The following is a 21,032-nucleotide window of genomic DNA, read 5'->3' as shown; positions in this document are numbered from 1 at the left end:
TCTGTAATATACTCGATGTTCTCTCTCTCTCTCTCTCTTTATCTCTCGAGCAGCGTGGCCATGACACTTTTAATAGGAGACAATTTAATGCAGTCGCTGCTGCGATTTGAAATTTAAACTCTAATCGCGAACGCAAACGCTGTCCGTTCGCAAACTTTCAAACGCAGAGTTTAAGAGATTCAATTTCTTTTTTTTATCTATATATATATTTTATTCACATTTAAACCAAATATTTTTATTATCGCATAACGATTAAATAATAATTATATTTATCCTCTGTGCGATGTAAATTGAAAAAAAATATTCTATTCGATCGTAAAAATTTGTCCCGTAAAAGAGGGAAGATTTTTTATATTATATTTATTATATAAGATCGATATACAATATTCATTTTGATTTTACTTTTTTTCTCTTCTTCATATTTTTCTTTTTTTTTTTTATTATTAAAAATGTAACAGTAAAAAAGTCCTCTTTACTATATTTCTCTTTCTTATCGCGACCTTTATTCGGTTTCAACAGAAATATATACACTATCTTTCACGGTTGAAAGTGTTCGATCAAGAAAAGAGAGTAGTATGCTATTGAAAGACGAAAAAGCATCGAATTTTTCTACAACGGTTCTCCGATTTTCTTCCTCCTCCTCCCCCAACACCCCCTCCATCATCGTTCGAAAAAGCTCGGGCTCGATTCGAGATAGATAAAAGTCGAACGAACGAGATCCCCCTGCTTATCGTCATATCTTATCGTTCGGTGCTCGTTCGATATCTTCCACACCATTTTAAAGAATCATACGAATAAGAGCTTGAGGGGGGAGGAAGAGGAGGAGAAACAGAGAGAGAGAGAGAGAAAGAGGATCAAGGCGTGGCACAGTTTGGAGAGACGGACAGTTTAGAAGAACGACTCTGTTTGATTGTAGTAGTGGTCGAGATGGAAGGGAAAAATGATACGTGAAAGAGAGAGAAAAAGAGAGAGAGATGGAAAGAGAGAACGGGGGAGACCTTGAGAGAGGAACGCTTTAGAAATTCGTTAGATAATCCGTGGGGCATGGTTCTCTGCTTTCAAAATGGCAGCCAAAAGTGTAAAAGATTAGATAGGGCGCTTCAACCAACTCCTCCTCCTCCTCCTCCTCCTCCTACTCCTGCTCCTTCTTCCTCCTGCTCTTCCTCCTCTTCTTCTTCCACCATATCTGCTCTCGAGTTATGCAACGTTCCCATGAAATTCCAATAATTTACATACCGCGTATGGTAGACCGTTTAATATATTATCAAATTTATTGGAAAGAAAAAAAAAAGGATTGAATAATTGTGAAATTATTTTCGAAGTTTGTATAATAACATTTGGTTTATGCGTCATGGAAAAACGCTGTTTCATTCTAATTAATTTTGACGCGATAACCGTTTACTTAAAAGTCAAACTATAAAACTCGAGAGAGCGTAATCTTATCAAATAAATAAATATAATAAACTTTGGTATGATATACAATTAAAATAAATTAAAAATTCAATAATTTTTCTAAACGAAGATTAGTATATTCGTATAATATAATCGTCGAATATTACAACGATGACATCATTGACGATTATTTGTCGCAAAATCCGATTTTCAATTTAGCGAGTTTATACTTGACATTAAGTTTTAACCGTCGGCCTTCTAAACTGTGCGACAAACGAACACGAACACGACACACGCACGCGTGTGTAGGCAGTCGTCAGTTCGCTCCAAAGCCTTTCTCTTTGGTGAACCAATGATTGCGCCACCTACCGAAAAATCTACGCCTACCAAAGCGCTCATGTTATAGAGGAGAACTTAGAAACGGCGATGTGTAATGGACGATCCTAAAAAGAAGAAAAAAAAAAAACATGTCCATCTTTTTCGCAATGCCAATTTGAGATTATTAATATTCGACGAAATACGAACGTTAGACAAAAATAAATTTGTCTTCTCTTCTTCTTCTTCTTTTACTATCTCGTTTAGATTATTTCTTTTAACGACCGTTCGGACAATTTCTGTTCTAAATTGTTGTTGTCTCGTCGTTAAACTAAAGCGAGTGGTGCGAACAATCCATTTTCTTTCACATTTCTTCTTTTCATTTTTTGTCGCAAAAGAGACGTTAGAAAAATGTGATATTAAACGTGTCGTTTTTTTCAAAAAGAAAATCTTTCTTTTTCTTCGCCAAAAATAGATTCGATTTTTATTTCTTTTCTTCTCACGATAAAACTAATCTCGAAGTATTTGTCATTGTTGATATATTAAAAATGAAAAATATAAAATAAGGAAAAAACGAAATATAGAAGGGAACGATTTAATGCGTGAGTAGTGTGTGCATGTGTGTATGTGTGTGTGAGCGTGCACCACGGGATGCGAGCGTGCGAGCGAGCGCGCGCACGCACCCCGATGCCACGTGACGTCTAAATTCTGTCGGCCATTTTGGAGCATGATTCATTTGTTTAGAGCAGCCCGGATAGGAGAGTGAGAGGCGGAGCTATATACTCGCACGAAATCCTCGCTAGTGCGCGTTTTAGATTCACACCGATCGCCACTTAAGAGAGAAACTGACTGACTAAACTAACTTTTGCGCGACCCTGTTGAGAAGTATCACATTTCTTCACCGAGTTCTCTCGTATCTCTCCTCCCGCCATCTTTTTTTTTCCTCCACCATCTTAGATATCGATTTCGATTCATCAACTAATCGTTAGCATAGATCGATCATCCCATTTTCATCCGAAAGTTTGTTCGTTCGAACAAAGGATTCGGGGATATTTGTTTTTTTGGGCTCGTGTCGTAAAGAAAAAAAAAAAAGAAAGGAACTGGCCACGAAGTCTGCCATTAAAAAAAAAAAAATTTCGATGTCCCTACGACGCGAAAACACGCAATAACGCGTGACGTACCACCGCCACCACCACCACCACCACCACCAACCACCGCCACCGCCGCCGCTGCTAATAGTAACTCACGAAGGAAATAAAAAGATAAAAAAGAAAGAAAATAGAATAAAACAGAACTTTCGTTTCGTTGCTTTTAAATATATATATATATATTTCTTTTTTATTCTTTCATTCATGTAAACGTTCGTCTCACGTTCCCGTATTCACGAAATTACTCTTTCCTTCCTTCGAAACGAAGGATAACGAGAGAAGAAGAAGAAGAAGAAGAAGAAGAAGAGAAAGCACCATGCAAGGACTTTTAGCCAATAGTAACCGAATTTTAAAAGAGAAACCAGTCGTCGTCGTCTCTCTCTCTCTCTCTCTTTCCTTCATCCTTTGTTCGACTAAAAATTTCCTTCCTTTTCTTCTCTTCTCTTCTCTTTTTTCTTAAAAGAAATTCGCGCCCTCGAACGAACGAACGAACGAACGATCGTGTGGCTACGGGCGAGTTAACGTCTCGCTTCCCGGGGATCAAGGAGCGTGACAAGGCTACGCGAGGCAAATGTTATTCTCTCCGTCGAAAAGAGCCATGAATTATTTATCGACCGCGAATAAAAGAAAGAAAGAAAGAAAGAAAGAAAGAAAGAGAGAGAGAGAGTGTGAAAGAAAAAAAGTCCGCGCTGAGTCGAAGACGATATCTTCACTACTCTCGTCTTCTTCTCGTCGTCGTCGTCGTCTTCGTCGTCGTCGAATTACGTTTGGAGAAGAAGCCTCCTCGTCGTCCGCCATTTTTCTTTTGGCGTTTCCTTCCTCGAATAGGAGAGAGAACGAAACCTATTTTTATTATTACATTACGATGGCCGACGACAAAAATATATTCACGCGACGAATAATGAAGTTTGAATAAGAGAATAATAGAAAAAGAAAAAAGAAACGAAGAAGAAGAAGAAGAAGAAGAAGAAGAAGAAGTAGAAGTAGAAGAAGGAGAAATAAAGATATAAGAAATTCTTTCTCGAAAGATTTCAATGGCATTCGACGCACAGTGAACGCGAAAGAGAGAAAGAAGATCGCACGATAGAAGAAACGAGAGACGAAGCGAAATTCGGCCATGAGACGAGTTCCAAGAGGAAAGGGGGAAAGGGGGAGATGGCGAGGGAGAGGGGGAGAAGGAGGAGGCAGCTGCGTCGGCAGTAGAGATCCTCCTTCCCCTCTTTTTCTTTGTTCTTTTGGACTTCTTTTCTTTACTTCACTTTTTCTCCTTCTCTCTCTCTCTCTCTCTCTCGCGTGCACGTCGGCCAGGTTCGGCTGGAGGCCGAACATCGTCGAATTTATTCGAGACGAGTCTGACCGAGGCTGCCCCTACGAGCACGAATCGGGTCTTGACGTTGGTCACAAGGTCATTGCCAGTGGGTCAGTCGGGCCAATCGCGCTTTAGCCGACGCCGGTTCCACCAACCGAATTTCTTACTACTATAACTACTAGCCAACCAACGATAGAAGATCGTTTGTTCCTTTTCCCACTCTTTTGGAACGTCCACCAACGCCTAAAGTATTCTCGGCGAATAAAAAAATGTCGATCAGTTTATTTCAAAATTTGCGGCTAACGGTGGTGGATGCTGCGATAAGATAGAAAGGATTCAAACTAGCATGGAGGAAAAGAGAAAAGATGAGATGATGCTTGGACGTTCCGCTTGTTCCGCTATTCATGCGGTATGTTGGAAAGGGAACGGATAGGCCGCCGTACCATGAGCTAGGCCTTGACCGTATCTCTGCTTATCGTATCGGCCGAGTTGCACCGAGTCCGACGTCACGTTGCTAAAGTTATGCGACCAGTGACAACGACGACGACGAGGACGAGAACGACTCATTTGGTCCTCTCTTATTCGTCTTCATTTTTTCACGATGACAATACGATTTATTTTTTCGAAATCGACGCGTATATATTCTTGCAACAGGTAACCGAGGCTTGGCTACCTTTTTTCGTTCTTTCAATGCCAATGCAAAGATGAACGTTCTAAAATAGTAAGAATAATAGGAATTGGAATTTGTCGGCTTTAGGCAACTGAGAAATGTCGAAGAACGTTTGGGCTCGTTGAGTGACTTAAACTTCGACACGTGACGTCATTCCCGACTATTATCATCGACGATAGATCTCTAGATCTCCGAATGTGTGGTCTTCCTCGTGCGAGCAATAAATGCATTGCATGAACGTTACTAACGAGTCGATGTTTACTCCCAAGTATATTGTATGCACCGTAATTGGTATTACGCAAGTACTACTCGCGCTGAGCTTGATAAACTCTAAGTAAATCGTCGCCTTTCTCCAACGACGACGACGACGACGAAGAAGAATAAGAAGAATTAGAAGAAGCCCTTGATCTAACGATCTTTTACTAACGATCTATGATCGGATTATCGTTTAGTTTCCATACCTTTTTCTTCTTATTATTCTTCTTTGAATCGATTGTTTTAAAAAAAAAAAGAAATTATTATGAATTATTGTTTACGATTTTCCGGATCTCAAAGTTTTTTCTTAACAAATAAATTTCTATTATTACGTGGTATAGTATCGTTGGGGTTTAGAAACGGTCAAATAAAAAGTACTGTAACAATCAAAGTATCGACCGAGCTAAGACAATCGTTCGTTGCATTCGAATCGTTTTAACTAGAATCGTGAGACTCGAGGCAAACGGTTGGAAAACGCCTAAACCGAGTTCTACCAGTGATTTGCCTGGAATGCGCAAAGTCAGGATCCTCGTTGCTTCTCCTTTCGATGCCTTTCCTCGAATTCTCTCTTTCACTCTTTCTCATTTTTCTCCCGTCATTTCCTCGGTTTCATTTCTTACCATTTTACTTAGAACTCGTTTATAATAAAATTAATAATAATTGGCGGAATAATATTGAATTTATTAGATGATATGCGAAAAAGAACGGAAGAACAAAAAAAAAGAAATGATAAAAAGAAAAATTCGTCGAATTCTTTGACAAATTTTAATTATATCGTGGAATAGTTGATATAAAAAAAAAAAAAAAAAAAAAAAACAAGAAAAAAAGGATTCACACGGATGTGGATTTTCTAGTGGATGCAGAGAGTTCACGGTTTCACTGTTATTCTCACTCTCTTTCTCTCGTTTGGCCATATTTCGGGTATACCTACTTGTTGCACAGGAAACTAGTTATGTGCACAATGCACATAGGTGTATATATATATATATATATACGTGTATATGTTCAGTGGTACGTATATAACGACGAGCTGGGTACAGTCAGCATCGACATAGCTCGCTTGGCACAGCCACAAATAAGTGCAACGACCGACAACGAGCCGAAATAAATTCCATTTTACTCTTTCAAAACAAACCGAATTCCATTCTGCCATCCTTCTCTCAATATCGTTTACCTCTTTTCTCCATCGCGTTAAGTCTTCGATATTATTACGGCTGATTTGAACGTCATTTTTTTTCTTTGACAAAAAATATACACGCCGTTTTAAATACAGCTACTACTACGAATAGCCCGAGTAAAAAAGAAAAAAAAAAAAGGAGAAGAAAATAAATCAGCGACATTTATAAACAGATCGAATATTTTAATTGCACGATTTCACCCACGTGCTCGATGAAAAGTGTGTTCTCATTCAGGTCTATGAAACTCGAATGAATTGCGAATGAATGGACAAGGTATAGTTTCGTAGTATTGAACGAGTATTAGGCACATTCGAAATGACTTTGAAAATTTTCGGGGATAACCATATCCATGCTAACAATCCAAAGTGCTGCTTGGTTGTTACCACATCAGCTGTCGCCGGCTGCTGCAGCCGACCTATATACTTACAATTCTCTTATACATACTACACATACATATAGAAAAATATATATAAAAATATATATATATCTATATATGTGTATATATAGACACGTACTATATCTACGTACTATATCGTACGGATAAAGTTTACATACGCTCGGAATAGAAACGTGTAGATGTGTGTATATGTGTGTGCGTGTACCAATACGTTTGCAGCATTCAACGACGGTATTCCAACGGGCTACGCGATATAAACGCCGTTACTACTTGTTGCTCCGTTCCCGGAAAATACGAGGAACCACGGATTTCGAGGCACCAAACGTTTCAATGGAAAATCCCTACGTGTTTCTACCGTGTCCTTTCAACCGTTGTCCTTTTACAAATGCTTTTCTCTTTCTCTCTTTCTCTATGACGCGAAATCTAGATGATATCATCGTTTTCTCTCTATTTTTTATTTTTTTCATACTCAAGCTGTTATTCAATAATAACAAAAGTCTATAAGATAAGTTAGTATTATTATGAAAAATATATATGTTTGACAAGATTTATCTCTCATTTTTTACGATTATTTTTATAACCCCCAGCAATTTTAACCCGCTAATTCTGGGATAAACGTTTAACGGTAGATGTGCACTATAAATTGTTATATTTATTTCAATAAATTTGTACTAGCACCGCGCATTTAACTGCGGTTAGTTTTGGTAAACAACAACAATAAAGTTAATGTTAAATTACATGAAAACGAATTACGATTTTGATTCTCATTAAAAAAAATTAAAACTACCGATACGATTCTGATCCTCCGACGAAAACAATTGAAAACAATTATCACTTTTCGTCATTTCAATTTGAACGGACGATAAAATAAATAAAACAAAAAAAAATAAAAATCCAACTTTTATACAACGGGAGGATTTAGGAGAGAGAAAGTGTTGGAGGATAGTAGTATCATCGGAACGATTCACGATAATTCTACAAAAATCACGAAGCACGAAAATTTGTCGAGCGTTTTGGTAGGATAACTCGACAATGCATGGACGACGAATATACAACGTGCATACAAACGTAGGAGGGCGAATATGAATGCTCGCAAATGGCCCAGCCACGTACACCGAACCTCGATAGTTACACACACACACGTACTTTGGTAGAGAGAGAGTGAGAGAGAGAGAGAGAGTGAGAGAGAGAAAGAGAGGGATGCATGAGAGACGCGAAACGCTGCGTCGACGCTGTACTTTGCTGCAGTTCTATGTCGGCGTCCTATCGGTGAGAAAGAGAGAGAGAGAGAGAGAGAGAAATGGTATGTGGAACACACTCACTCTCGATGGGTCACTCTCACTCTCTCGGGTGAGAGGGAAATTTGGCAGCTGTTTTAAAGCCGGCTAACTGGCGAAACTACCGTACGAACGACCCCTTCCACAATTCTTCGTCTCTTTTTATTCCATGTACTGGGTTAACACGCTACCGTACTCTTCTCTTTCTACCATTCTCTCTCCTTCCACCACCCGTTTTCTCCTCTTTTTCTTCTCTCTCTCTCTCTCTTTATATATATATATCACCCTTCCTTTTCCTTTTTATTTTCCTTTTATTTTTTTCCCTCCCCCTTTTCTCCTTTTTCCTTTTTGTTTTTTTTTTTCTTTTCTTTTATTTTTTTTTATACAACACACACGAGCTTTCGGAAGTTCGGCTTCATTTTCGCTCCACCGATTTGGTTTCTCTCTTTCGACGGTACTCGATTGTTTTCTGGTCGACCGATCGTTTTCGATCGCCAACGGCGTACTCTCTCTCTCTCTCTCTCTCAACGTCGCTTTTGTAAAAGATCGTCGTACTGGCTTATAACTCGTACAAATCACAAAATGGACATACGTACGTTCCGATGGATAAGTTTCAAACTTCGTTGCACGTGCGCTTAAACTAAAAAAAATAGAAAAAAAAAAAATAAAAAAAACAGGGATTTTCGTTTACGACATTTTTATAGCTTTTTTTCTTTTCTTTTTTTTTTTTCTTTTTTTTTTTCTGGTACAATAACGATATTTCTCTTGTTGTACTTTCTTTGAGCAACGAATTTGATTATTTTATTTAATTTTGGCATAACGAAAGGAAATGACTGACTTGTTTGTAAATTTATTAATAAACGCGTTTACGCGTGCGTTTTTCCTGTATGTTTCTTTTTAATTTTTTTTATTAAGAAAACAACGATGTAATACTATTTTACACATAATAGTTATCGTTAGTCACCATTTTCTTTTTTTTTTTTTTGATGTATTATTTAGTAAACGCGTGAATTTAAAAGTATGAACTAAAGTTCAAACTACTTTCGAATGCACGAATGACGCATTGTTTCATTCTAAAAAAAAAAAAACGTCGTAAGGCTTTCGTTAAGATTGAAAATTCAATGAAAAAATGATTAAATTATTATTAAAAAGAAATTTGATTAGATCTTTCAAACTCAAACATTTAACGACCTCGATCGAACAAAATAATAAATTGAATATATATGAATACATATATGTTGAAATAAAATTTGAAAGAGAGAAGGAAAGAGAAAAAGAACAAGAAAAAAAGAAAAAAAGAAAGAAAGAAAGAAAGAACGTTGGTTGGTTATCGTCGAAAAACCGCCGACAGCGGCGAGTTACGAGCGACGAAAAGTTTTGCACGCGTTTGCACGCACGTTGCATCGCCGGCGGATGTGGTACACACACATGCATCCATCCATCCATCCATCCATCCATACACATGCATGCAAGCAAGCACGGACGCACGCATGCCGCCATACATACCACAGAAACTCAGCAAGTTGAGTTCGAGCGCATTGCGAGCGCGAGATGCATGCATGCATGTATGCGTGCGCATCGTTTTCTTCCTTCACATTCTCGTATGCACATGGAACGAGTGAAAGAGAGAGAGAGAGAGAGAAGGTGGACGTCGCTGCATCGTTTGATAGTGTTGGTCGGTCGGTGTGTGCTGCGAAACCGGCCGAACGTGTAGCTTTTTTGCCACACTGACCTGGGTTAACTTGGAGTACAGTGCCGAATAATAAAACCTCCGGAACCACTGATTCCCCTTTTTCTCTTTCCTTCTTCTTCGCTACCCACACACATATATTATGCATATATATACGTATATATAAATATATATATGTTTACAGAGTATATTGGTATATGTGAGGAAAAAGAGAGAAAGAGAAAGAGGAAAGAGAGTGTGGCGTTCATGCACGAAGGAACTCGGTCCGCCCTCCAGCCAAATATAAACTCGTCTTCTGTCCTTGTCCTTCCTTCCTTCATTCTCTGTTTCTCTCTCTCTCTCTCTCCCTACGTGCATCGCTCGCACAAGCACAAGCATCAGCAGCAGCAGCACCAGTAGATATATAAGCCGTTCAAGTATATATATGCATATACATATATTTGTTTATAAGCTTGTGTAAGTAAAATGCACCGAGTGGCACACAAACGATCGAGGAACCGAGGGCAGGGCCACGGTCAGCCGAAAATAGGGCCGCGCCCCGTCGTTCACTCTCTCTTTCTCTTTCCTCTTTTTCTTCGTATTACCCTGGGCTCTTCTATTTACTTGTTTTCTCTCTCTCGCTCTCATTTTCGTTTACTCGTTCCCTCCCTCGTTCGTTCTTCTGTGTGTATCTGTATATGTGTGTGTGTGTGTGTGTGTGTGTTCGTTCGTTCGTTCGTTCGCTTGCTCGCTCGGCTCATTGAGTTTCAATGGCTCCAGAGTTCTATATGAAGCTACAGGCTGATTCACGCGCTACGGATATGGGAGAAGCTGAATATTCGGCCGAGATAATGAATACGAGCGTAGGCGGTACGTTGAGTTTTATTTGACGAAAGCCGATTCGTGTAGAGAGTGAGAGAGAGAGAGAGAGAGGGGAAAAAAAGATGGAGAAAAAAAGGATTTTTTTAGATATGTCTATCTATGCATTAGGTTTTACGGTCTTTCTCTCTCTCTCTCTCTCTCTCTCTCTCTCTTTCTCTCTTTCTCTTTCTATCTTGTTTATTATTCTTCTTTCTTGAAATATTTTTATTTCATTTGCTATACTATAAATTATAATGCAGCAAATTATTGTTTATCGACGATCTAAATGAGATTCGTCGATTAGAAATCATTATTGTTTGTCAGATGTAATAATTGGCGATGATAAAAAAATATTCAAGTAGTTTTTTTCTTTTTTCTCTGTCGTAGATTATAAAAAAGTCTGTTGACGAGAATCATCAGAGAGAGAGAGAGAGATAAAGGAGGGGGGGATTAAAAATGAGTGAACTAGAAATATGAAAATTTTCATAAGAAGGATAAAAAAAGAAAAACAATATAAACGGTTTCGAAATCGATGGGTAAAACTGACTGACTCATCCACAAAGCACAAGCGAATCCGATGTACGGCTCTTCTTCGATAACAATCGACAGAATGGCGTCTCTCTCTCTCTCTCTCTCTCACTCTCTCTCTCTCTCTCTCTGTTTCATATCGCGATACGCGAACTCGAACGCACTCTCGAAAGCCACGCCACGTAGGAGAATCCCTGTTAAAAGAATTTTTCCCTTACTTTTTCGCGAACGCACACACGGGCGCACCTTTATGAAATCTATCTTATCCGAGTAGGAGGATGATATCATGGGGTGGATGGGCGTGTGGCGGGGGAGGGAGGGGAGGTGTGGAGGGTGGATCGGAAAAACGATTTCGTGAACGACGATAACGCGAAAAACGTTCTGGAGATTAATATCGTCGCATTTCCTCGAGAAAAAAACCTCCTGAATCCTTAATAACTGAAAAACCGTCGATATTGAAAAGCGCGAGATATGAATTTCGCTGCTTGGAGATCCAATAAAATCGAGGATTAATCGGAAATAGTTTCATCTTTCTTTCTTCCATTCTTTTCCTTTCCTTTCCTTTCCTTTCCTTTCCTTACTTCCTTCCTTCTTTCATTTTTCATTCGACTATCATCAATTATATTTCACGATTAACATATTTATCATTAATCATCGATGATAATTATTATCCTCGACGTTAACCCCTACCCCCCTTACCCCCTCCCCCTGCCCCGCCCGTTCGTCCCCACGATTCACTTTTGTGACAAAATTATCTCGCGGGGTATTCCGTTAAATAATTATTTTCAATCAATTTAATAAATAACGTTCGATATCACGTGCTTTCACACGTATACGAGAACGATAATAATTATTATATTTTGATTAGGATAGAATTTAAATTACAAAGTCAATCGACGTTTAAAACGTAATTACATCGAGGTAATTTTCACAGATCTCGTTTATACGTTACGCGCATTTGAAATATTTTATACGACAGGTTTCGAATGCGCGCAAACACACGCACACACGCAAGCACACGCGCGCGCGCACACGCAAGCGCGAACGCGTGTGAGTTTTTGCTGCATATTCCTTTGAAATTAATCTATTTTTTGTTTTGTTTATAAGAATTTAAACGTCAATCGGTTTGTAGATAACAAAAACAATGATTTAATAGTAATCCTATCTTTTTTTAGAATTCGCACAATTTTATTATAGAAGAAAATGTTTTCTAGTCGTCATATTGTTTTCATCTATCAGAGTTAAAAAATATCTTTACAAACTATAAAGAACATCTTTAAGATATTATATCCCATAGATCATTGTTTTATCCAAAACTTAAAATGTGTTACCTTATATATATATAATATCATTAAAAAAACAAAATGTCACGAATTTTGTTCCCTCATAAATATTTTCTATTATAATAATAAATGAGTATTCCAGTAAAACTCACCCCAATCGTAAAGAGATCTTCCAAAAACAATAGAGATTATCACCAGAGTTTATCCAATAGCTGTTGGTTATCCAGTCTTAATTAGGTAGAAATAAATCACTCTTAATCTTGTCTAAATGTTCTAAAAAAAAAGAATTCACAAAATTTCGAATTCAGTACACGCACCACATCGTTGCGACGTTAGAAAAATAATTAAACAAAAAAAATTTCACTTAATTTACAACGAATGGAGATAAATTGTTGTTCAAATTGAGACAAAAAAAAAGAAAAAAACAACGTGGGGGAAAGAAAAAGATCTAACTTAATAAGATTTTCTCTTTGTCGTTGTTTGACAAACAAAGAAGTTGTTTTACAATTAACGATGCAAAGAGAGAATAAGAAATGCAGCACTGAAAAAGATACGAAAGGAGGTCTAACAACGATCAGGGTAACGCGGTTAGGCTTGGGATCGTTTTAAACGAGTCCGAGATCAAGGTGATCTTTATAGACAAATTCTCTTCGTTCGCACGCGTTTTCTTCGATTCACCACCGATTTTTACGAGAAATCCTTTTGCGATAGGTCGCGAGAAGGATGAGGAGGAGGAGGAGGAGGAGGAAGGAGGCCTCGGATTTACGCGCTATTTTTCAATGCTTTTTATCGATGCGACGTGCTTGCGTCGTTGCATTCGGACGAGAAGAGAGAGAGAGAGAGAGAGAGAGAGAGAGATAGGGAGAGAAGGAGGGTGGAAGGGAGGGAGAGAGATGCAGATAGGCCGCGAGTTCGCTTCAATGACGCAAACCAAATCTCTCTTCTCGTTCGGAGCAGCAGCAGCAGACTACTACTACTATTATTACTAATGTGTGTGTGTGTGTGTTTCGCGTTTATAATACAAACAAAACAGAGAAATAAAAAACAAAAAAAGTTCTAACAACAAAACAAAAGGGTAGAAGGAGAGAAATAGAAAACGGCAAAAAAAAAAAAAGAAAATCGCATTGTTCTTTTGAAATTCTGATGCGCGAAGAGAGAGAGAGAGAGAGAGAGAGAGAGTGAGCCGCGTATCTTATTAAAAAAAAAAAAAAAAAGAGAGAGAAGAGTACAAAAAAAACCGATTAAAATAATCTTTTTTTTTGTAAATTTTAATACGACGAAAATGAAACGGAAAAAGAGGAGAGAGAGAGAGCACGGTAATCGTCCTTCTCCCTCTCCCACTTCTCCCCCCACCACCCTCGATCTCTCTCACACTTCTTCTCTCTGATTCACGTGAAAAACATTTTTGGAAAATCGAATCGTTTATAATTCGCTTCGTGACAAGAAGAATAAGAATAAGAAGAAGAAGAGGAAGATGATGATGAAAAATGTCACAAGCTGTAACAATCGGGAAACACTTGTTCTCGTTATTATTCTTTTTCGTACGATAACACGATTACGCGCAGGCGCAGCCGCATTTTACGAGCGGGAATTTTGGAGAAAATATTTGTCTTTCACTGTCTCTCTCTCTCTCTCTCTCTCTATGTAGCGATCTATGTAGATCCTCGTCCCTTGTTCTCGCACTCTTAAAAAAAAAAAGAAAAAACTCGTAGCAATTATATATCACCTTTTATATATATATATATATGTATATATATAGTTCCAATGTTTCACAATATAATCACAAAGATTGGGACTTTTATCAAAAACAACACGAGTAGAGACGAATAAAAAGAGAATAATCGAATAATAATATAGATAAATAATAATTAAAAGGATAGAGGGAAAAAGCAAAGAAATAAAATGAAGACAAATCGTAGGAAGAATAAGAAGAAGAATAAGAAGAAGAAGAAAGTAGTAGTAGTAGTAGTAATAATAATAATAAAAAAGATCGTTCGAGATCTGTCGAAAAATACGATATACTAAAATAAATGTTTCTCGGATCGCGAGGTTCTTTTCACTCGTCGCACGATCTCGCGAGGAACGATGTCGCACGCGCGAGCACTCGTCGCACGATGCAGCGGCACCTCCTCCTCCTCCTCCACCACCTCTTCCTCCTTCTCCACCTCCACCTTAACCCCTTCCTCCTGTTCGAACAACGTCGTCACTACCTCCACCACCACTGCTGCACAATATCCCTACCTACCCCTCCTCCTCCTCCTCCTCCTCCTCCTTCAACACTACCTCTTCCTCCTCTCTTCTGCCCTCTTCTTCCTCCTTCTTCCTCCTCCCCTTCCTCTTCTTCGTAGCCGTTCGAACGACGTCGTCGTCGTCGTCGTCGAAGCTACGACGATATTTAGTCTCTATGAAAATGGACGCGTTAAGGCTCTCGCCAGCCAAGTGTAAGAGAGAGATAGAGAAAGATAGAATGAAAGAGAGATAGAGAGAGAGAGAGAGAGAGAGAAAGAGAGCCACGTTGAAAGTGCAGTTTAAGTGGTGTTCGCAAAGCCGATCCGGCAGCTTTGCTTAAAGTGTCTCCGTTTCGGTGACTCGGACAACATGTTGTTTCGTACTGCCCGTCTGCACGTATCGTGCATCCAGATAACACAACGCGCCGATTCACTACCAGCTCACCTCGTTCTCGACTACAGGACGATTCAAATTTACCTATCGACACGCGATATTCTCTCTCTCTCTCTCTCTCTCTCTCTCTCTCTGTTGATCTAAATTTTTTTTTTAAATTTTTTTTTTAAAATCAGGGATTATCTTACAAACGTTACAACCAAAACCTTTGAAAATTTCCTATTAATCATTAATGCAACTATAAATGCACGTGTTCGACAACGTGTTAAATAATAATCGTTTAGGAAATTTAATAGCAGGATTATTGAGGAGACTATATATCGTAATTCCTATTCGTCGAAACGAATGGGCTACGTCAAATTGAAACTTTGAATTTTCTTTTCCTTCTTTTTTTTTTATTGTTTTTACAGGTACGGAAGAGAGATATTTAACGTAATGATAATAATAAAACACGATGGTTCGAATGAATTATGTATCGAGATTGTTTTTTCTTTTGTATATCGTTTTAAGTGAACTTTGTAATCGTCTTCGTCATTATCTCGTTCATTCCAATGGATTTTTTGTGCATAGAGAAATTTATATATGATCATAGATTGTAGATAGATCTTTAATTTTGGAAAAAATAATCATTTTTTTTTTCTTTTTTAACAGCAGATAACTAACTGACTAGTCGTACGAATTCGAAGAATTTAAATTTATTATTATTACGAGGAATCCATCGAAACGAATACGAGAAAAATCATTCTCGGAACTATCTTGCGTTAAATGCGAAACGAGTACTCTCTCTTATCTACGAGTTTCATCGGGATCGTCTCAACGCGACTATCTTCTAAGCAATAAGAGTAACTTTAGTTTCTTTTTTCCTTTTTTCTTCCGAATCCATCTCGTCGAGATAGAAATTTACGATCGTTTTAATCATCTCGGTTTTCTCGTAGTCAAAGTTTTGCAACGAGTCCAACGAACAGTTTTAGGATTTTTCTACCAATTATTAATAGATCCGATCGATTCCACTCTCGTCAAAAGATGACAGAAACGATGATTAATCTTCTCCCTCCCCTCTTCCATTCCCCCTCTTTTTCTCTCTTTTCGACTCGTCTCGTCTAGTAAGATAATTTTCCTCGATTTTGTAATTCGATATCGTTAATTCATTGGGACACACAAATTACCCTTACCACTTTTTCGATATGTAATTAGAACAAAAAATAAATGAACAAATAAAGTATAAAAAAAGATAAGATCGAAACTCACTATTCGTATTGATTCTTCATCGATTAATCGATCAATAGATCTTTATCGATCTTATCTAACAATAAGTTATTTCGATACTTTCGAAAATGCGTGTACGATGGTAGACTTGTCTTATCTTCTCTCTCAATTCGGGTTTACTTAAAAATCGATTAAAATTTCTTACCGATCGATCGATCGAACGAACGAACATTCATCGATAATACTCGTGAGACGAAAATACGAACAATGTCATTTCTTTATGTTTTTATTAGACGCGTTGTGGCGAGGAGAGGAGGAGAAGAAGGAAAGAAAGAAAAAATGATTTATTCATTTTTAACTCGAACCAAATAAACATACCTTTTTCTTTTTTGTTAAATATACGCAAAATAATTCCTGCGTTTTAACAAACGGTACGAAGAATAATATATTTTTTTTCGTTAGGATGAAAGAGTCAATAAAAAATTTATATTTGCGTGCGTTCGAGTCGTGGATTATCGAAAAAAAATAAAAAAAAGAAAACAATAAAAAAACAAAACGGCTGTCGTTACTTGGAGTATTTTTCGGCGATAAGATTTCGGCGCGTCGAATATAATTTAGAAAATGAGTGAATTTTACCGTGGTATCCCAGTAGTCGTTGTCGTTGTTAGTAGTAGTAGTAGTAGTAGTAGCTGGGTCCTCGCGAACGTCGATCGTATTCTTGACGTAAGGCCGATTAATGGAATTCTATTGAGAGTGAGGCGAGCGTCATTGGCCGGCCGTCCGAGAGACGACCTTATCAGCGTGCTATTTTGGCGGCCGATAACGTCACTCGAGGCTACCCGAAGCGTCCGTCGATCGTCCGACGACGGCTGCCAGGTGCAGCTTGTGAATTTCGTCGTTCCGTCGCGATAAACCATACGCACTTATACATACATACATACATACATACATACATACAAGTATAATACCAGCGAAATGCACTTTCCTATTCTCTTTCCACCACATCTCTCTCTCTCTTTCTCTTTCTCTCTGTACAACCAGTTGCACGAGAGTTTATCCAATGATAAATATAGAATTTTGTTTGTACGTTAAATATATTCCAAAATATAGGAAAACACTTTCGCGTGAATTTTTTCCAAAACGAACAACCGAAAATTCTAACCAAATTTCAGAGGATTCTAAAACGAAGTTGCGTAAGTTTATTGATTGGTCCATTGAACTCTCTCTCTCTCTCTCTCTCTCTCTCTTGTTCTCTTTGTTATTCCATACATCTTTCTCTTTCTCTATGGAATTTCCAAATATTGAAAACCTTATCAAAGGTGAATCGCGCGATAGACGAGCATGAGTGTTGCACGTAAGCGTACGCGACAGAGTCGCGACGTCGGGGTAAACGAACTCTTTGTTCGCTCGAGCGGGGAGCAACCGAATTGCGAGTACCCAAGTGCATCCGACGATAACGATGCACGATATCGAGCTCCTTTTCCACGAACGCAGTCTCGTTTCGCAGTTCGCCTTCCGAGAACTATTTCGTCGATAACGTTCTCGACGTTTTGGCGACTTGCTACTAAACCCGTCAAATAATCTACCATATTTTTCTTTTCTTTTTATTATTTATTTTCTCTTGAAATTTCATTACACGACCCGCCCTCCCCCCCCAACCCACCCCACCTAATTCATCTGCTTTCCGTCTCTCTCTTTCTTCCTCATTATCAGTGTCCCACGTTAAAAGTTAATCTCTTTTTGGCACGTAATAAAGCTGCGCGTCTTTCCCCCCTTTTCTTTTATTTTTATCTTCTTATTTACCCAAACAATTCATATTTATATTCGTTTACTTTAAATTCGACGTACTCATATAATATTCGTCAATGGTTTTTTTACTATCTTTGTTATTTCTATTTCTTTTCTTTTTTCTATTCTCTTTCGTGTTACTCGAGAGAGAGAGAGAGAGAGAGAGAGATTACGTTTTATTATTTTTAATAATTTTATTTTATAACGCGAGATGGGAAAGATGCTGCGCGAATTGATATTATCCCATGGTTTAACGTATAAATACGTATTCGCGTATATTCTAAGGTGAAGTCGATTGATAGCATAGTCGTTTGCAAAGCGAAACACGCCACGTTAAATAATATTGTAGTCATCGGCAACAGGTGCCGTTGACTGAAACACAAAACCGTCAAGTGCAACGTAGATAACTCATGGAATAACTTAATTTCGGCGTCGTTCAAGATAAACGCGGTTATCGTTCGCTGACACTCTCAATGCGGTAACCGTCGAACGAATCGGTGTCGTGTCAGGCTAATCGACGTTTTCTGTCTTTTTCTTCCTTATACTTCTTTTTAGATAAGAAATAAATGTTCCAATAGGTTTTTAAACCCATTACAATTACAGATATATATATATATATATATGTGTGTAGATATGTAAGAATAATGAACATTATTTTTCTTACTTCTTTTTCTTTTTCTTCTTCTTCTTTGATTTTAAATTTCGAAGAGAAAGAGTCCTAACGGTATCGAGGACGAGTGCGCGTAATTGATTAGTTTTATAATGAGGAAAGTATGAAATATTCCGATATCGTTTTTCCAACTATTCGAATCTATCGAATGAATTTTCTCTCGTGTTGTTATCCTCTTTCTTTTACCGAGGGTGAAACGTGTGCTAGAATCTCACCAATTCGCATGTACCGACTAATCTAAGTTACTCGGAGATTTTGCTTTAGTTATGTACACGCACGCACGCACGCACTCATGAAAATACATACATACATACATACATACACACATACATACATATACCGGTTACGCAGGTTAACGTGTCACTCGGATGCCCCATTACTATGGAATATGTCGTAAGTATACGGATTCCGGTCTTGGTAACAACCTCAAATAATAAACTTTCCCATTTTCAGATATCGCTGAATGAATTCTCGATAATGAAAAAGATTTGTTGTTGAAGAAAAAAATAAGAAAAAAAAGAAAAAAAAAGACGGAAGGATTGAAACATGCGAAAATACAAAAATAAAAATAGCGTACAAAAGACGATTCTTTCGTACGTTTTAATTGAAAATAAAGATGACCCGAGGAATACAGGTTCTGGAGTAGATAAAGTCGTGACGACGATGACGACGATGACGATGACGATGACGACGACAACGACGAAAAGGTAAAACGGTAGGAGCTGTACCGGTAGAGATGCTAATGTCGGCCTTGTGCCACATACTCGTGCTCGTACACCGACGTTCTCGCGTGCATCTGTGCAAGTAGGAAGAAAAAGAGATAGATAGAGAGAAAAACAGAGAGAGAGAGAGAGATGCATTCGCGCAAAACGCGTTACACGCACCCAAATGCATTCATCCTAGCATTAACTCGCGTTTTCTCTTTCCGTTCCACGCAAACGTCCATCATCAAAAAATCAAAACCATTTTAGTTCAGATTGATTTTTTTTCCCATTTAATCGATATATATTATTGTCATATATAACAATTCGAATATTCGTTAGAAAAATTGTGGATCTATCTAATATCGCTAGATCGAACATTTATTAAACAAAGATAGTTTTCATATAGTTTCAATCATAGACTAATGTTAACCGTTTCGCAAGTCATATCTACCCTTTTTTTTGCTCATTTTCTCTCTCCAACATCCGTCAAAGTGATCTCTTCCTCCCAACGTCCCTGGTCCTAGCAATAAAGGTTCCCCCCTCCCCCTCCCCCTCCCCCTGTCCCCTGCCCCCCACCCTACTCGCTCCGTTTGCATTAATTATACATCGGCTCGATGGTATTGCACGCGCTCGAGAGCTCGATCGTGCTCGATCTTACGCAAGGTGATCGAGACCATGAATCGTTAACATAAGCTGGCTGCTGCTGCTGTTGCTACTACTACTACATTTTTCTTGCGCAAACGAATATTTTTGTTACGCGCCATTCTCCGTTACGTAACGTGCCAAAGTCTCAAAGTTTCCTTTCGGAGATTTGAAGAGAAAAAAAAAGGAAGGAAGGAAGGAAAAAGTGCAACGCTTATTCGATTAGAAAAATTAGAAGAGATCATTTAAAAGCGAATAGAAATAGAATGACGGAGGCGGTTGGATCGTTAAGAAATGAATAATAATAGCCGATTATAAAATCATCAATGTTGTTTTCTATTAGGTTTATCCGTTCCCTCTAAAGTATAGATCGGGGGATAGTAGCAAAGATTTTTTCGCGGTTCGTCATTCTTCGAACGCGAAAAGCCTTGACTTACGTAAACGCTCAACGATCGAGACACTCAACGTTTGCGTCGTTGGCATAATCTTGGCGAGCTTTTTGAAGGGGAACCAGTAAGATAGGATAGATAGTTTTCCACACCTATGTAACTACTATTACGATGGCTATGCTTATTCCGTCTGATCTTTCAATTGGTTGTTGTTGTTGGTAAGTTATCGATAGATATGTAAGATAGAACGTTATTTCATCTAATATATAAGATAGTATACTAAAGAAGGTTATAGATAGGTCCACGGTATTATTGCTTAGGCTAGTGGAGTGCCGAGTGTCGCGCGAAAATCGTTTGAAAAACTGGCTGTCCTAGAAACGGACCGACCAGTCAGTGGCACGAACCGTTCTTGATGTACACGTACACTTACTCACATGCATGGTTTAATGTTATAGCCATCTTGCGATCTCTCCTAAATCATGGAATTCTAAGGATTTCTCTCATCGATCGTGTCTTATATGAAAATATTTCTTTTTCCTTTTTATTTTATTTTATTTCAAATCATTTTTAACGGAGCATTTGGTTTTTATTTTATCGATTGGACGTTACGAACAAATCACGTTAAATCGTTATTGTTAAATTACTTTTTGTCGACCCAAAAAAATGTAATCGATCTTGTTATCGTTATTTTATCTTCTCGATTGAAATTTTGTTAAATGTATTTTTGAT

At 38.1% G+C, this 21,032-nt stretch overlaps 2 long non-coding RNA genes across 6 annotated transcripts in view; one reads left to right on the top strand and one right to left on the bottom strand.

The window, feature by feature from the left end:
• LOC122522049 overlaps window positions 1-14,413 on the bottom strand; it is a 45,503-nt gene extending 31,090 nt beyond the window's left edge. The window contains exons 1-3 of one of the 5 annotated variants that reach the window (XR_006304981.1): window positions 14,298-14,413; window positions 14,009-14,077; window positions 12,435-12,555 (exon numbers count right to left, since the gene is read on the bottom strand). This is a non-coding gene — a long non-coding RNA (uncharacterized LOC122522049). Of the gene's footprint in view, window positions 1-12,434; window positions 12,556-12,735; window positions 12,755-13,213; window positions 13,233-14,008; window positions 14,078-14,297 lie in introns of those variants that run through there. The other 4 variants (XR_006304982.1, XR_006304980.1, XR_006304983.1 and 1 more) reach the window with 4 other exon arrangements.
• Window positions 14,414-18,613: 4,200 nt separating this feature from the next.
• LOC122522065 lies at window positions 18,614-19,078 on the top strand. Its single transcript, XR_006304985.1, has 2 exons — window positions 18,614-18,961; window positions 19,022-19,078. It is a non-coding gene; the product is annotated as an uncharacterized LOC122522065 (long non-coding RNA).
• Window positions 19,079-21,032: the final 1,954 nt, after the last annotated feature.

The sequence above is a fragment of the Polistes fuscatus genome, unplaced genomic scaffold, assembly GCF_010416935.1.
Source record: "Polistes fuscatus isolate 324 unplaced genomic scaffold, CU_Pfus_HIC Scaffold1, whole genome shotgun sequence".
NCBI classification, from domain to species: domain Eukaryota; kingdom Metazoa; phylum Arthropoda; class Insecta; order Hymenoptera; family Vespidae; genus Polistes; species Polistes fuscatus.
This window is presented reverse-complemented; position numbering and strand designations above follow the sequence as displayed.